This window comes from Chinchilla lanigera, unplaced genomic scaffold (genome assembly GCF_000276665.1).
Source record: "Chinchilla lanigera isolate Chin_1 unplaced genomic scaffold, ChiLan1.0 scaffold00016, whole genome shotgun sequence".
Lineage (NCBI taxonomy): Eukaryota > Metazoa > Chordata > Mammalia > Rodentia > Chinchillidae > Chinchilla > Chinchilla lanigera.
Genome location: NW_004955417.1, coordinates 26,250,623 through 26,253,083, shown reverse-complemented (window position 1 = coordinate 26,253,083; position 2,461 = coordinate 26,250,623).

Below are 2,461 nucleotides of genomic sequence, written 5' to 3'. Positions count from 1 at the left end.
CTTGCCAGGCAGGCGCTTTGCCGCTGAGCTAAATCCCCAGCCCCCACTGGGTGCATTTCTTACAACTCAATTCACAGCTACCTCCATTCCCGGGGACGGGCTGGTGCAGGAGAGTAAGTGAGCATCTGGGGAGCTTAGCTCATGGCCGCCTTATAAAGACTCTGCGTTTGATGGTGGCATCTCTCTCGTCTCATATCTTGTCCATGAGCTCCTTTACTGGCTCATTTGTAGAATTTCAGCCCTGAAGGACCTTGCTAGATTTTCCTTTGGCTCATAGCCAAGGTACTTCCACCCATGATAAGGGAAGAGTTGGGTCACTGGGAAATTCTTACACTCTTTCTGGAGAGAAAACTCCTCCAAGTCCTTTAAGATGGAAACCTCAGCCTTTTCACGTCTGAAAATGATGCTGATGATGAGAAAAACCTTCCCAGACCAGGAGTTATTTATTTTTCTGTAATTCCTCTGTTTCTGTGTTCTTAAGGGACTGATGAGGCCAATCCGGAGCTGGCAGATTTTGCCGCAGTTTAGACAGATGGTTTCTGTGCATGTGCATATGGAAAGTAGTGTGGAAATGTGAAAGTAAGGGAAGTTTTGCATCATTCTGAGATTTACTAAGAGAACAATGATAAAGTGATCAACGGGTCCAGAGAGATGTCAAGGTTACTAACCCATATGATGTGATCATCTTCTTCTAAAAGCCTGTGGAAGAACGCTGAGAATCTTCACACCCACATAAGAATGGTTTCTTTGACCCAAATACTTGGCAAAGTCCAACCATCAGCTCTAATCACCGCTTCACAAAGCTGGATACACAGTATTGAGGCAACTGATGCTGATAAAAATGTACCCTCATCTCAAGCCTGAGCGTTTCCTGAGCTGGAGCAGAATCAAAATATTTCCAGTCAGTTTTAAGTAAGAACATAGCTGGCCATTTTCAGGTGTTCATTACACATTTCTGAACCTTTTTTTCCCCTAAGCTATTTATCCAGGTATCAGTGAGGTCTCTCAAATGAGAATTACTTAATATCTGGATATATGTTCAATTTATTACATACAGAGTAACACAATGAAATCACATTTGCTCATTCGTGTCTTCTCAATCAGTAGTCACTGGGCATTGGTCAAAGACAAAGTAATCATTGCCATGAAATTCAAACAGATCTACACATTGGCCCTTTGTCTAAGAAATTCTCAGTTTACTGGCATGTAAATAAATTGTGATACCATCTGATCAGTGGGAGTGAACGCATCTCCTGTTGCTAATAACAGCAAGGAGCAGAGTGGAGGGAAGAGGAGGAAGAACCCTACTGTAGTGGGTTATCCTGAGGCACGTGCTCAGAAATATGTGCCCCATGAGAGCCCCGAGGGTAACTTGCTGATCACGCCAGCTGTTACTATGGTGGATGAACAGTGATGGATGGATCCGGGATGTGGACTTCAGGGGTGGACGGTGCGTTTCCAGTCCCTTTGTTGCAGGACAGAAGTAAGACTGAGAAGATAAGAGAGGCAGGCTCCAAGCCACGAGTTGGCTGCCCATGCTCTGCTGCAGGAAGACTCCAGGGAGTTCCAGAATTCTACATCCCAATTCGGGTATCTGGGCCCTTGTGAAGGTATGCATGATGGCTTGTTTTATCAGCTTAACAGATTGCAGGATAGTGATTAAAACATTATTTCAGGTGTCCTGTGAAGGTGTTTCCAGGAGAGATCAAGGTGTGAGTTGGTACAAAAAGAGGATCCACCCTCACTGGGGCGTCATCCAATTCACAGGGGCCTCACATTCTCAGAACACTCTGATTCAATAGGTACATTTTACAGAGTAGGAAAAGATCAGTCATAGACTTACAATTGTCACATGTCATGCATCATGGAGACTTTTATTTACATAAGCCCAGTTCCACACATAGTACACAGTACTACGTATGTTTGTGAGTCCAATCTTCAGAACCACAGGCTTTTGCAGGCCAATCCTGTGATCTCTTTGGAAGTAACATCCCCTCAAAATACACTCCAGCTCCCATATAAGTAACTATAGTCAAAGGTTTCTTTCCTACCCACATATTTATCAATTTAATTAATATCTACCATGAGATCATTTGAACAATGGATTTGAGGGAAGGATGCACTGATAACTCAATGGCACTAGGGTCTCTTCCATTTTTCAAATAATAACATGTTTGAGAGGGAAGGAATAAAGGCTTAAAGCCCTGCATTTGTGAAACTCTTTTCACCAACATGAATTTTAACAACTAGTCCAACGTGAGCTCTCTCAGAGGATCTTGCTCAATGTAGAAAAACGAAGCCAGTCTACCTCAACAGTATAACTTTCTCAGCAAGTTTTACTTTTTTCTTTTTCTCAGCAAGTTTTCTTAGACACAAACTTAGCATAGACAGTCTTCCAAGGTATTATGGACAAGAGTTTTATCAAATATTTTACAAAGGCATAGCAGAGATCACTAACTAT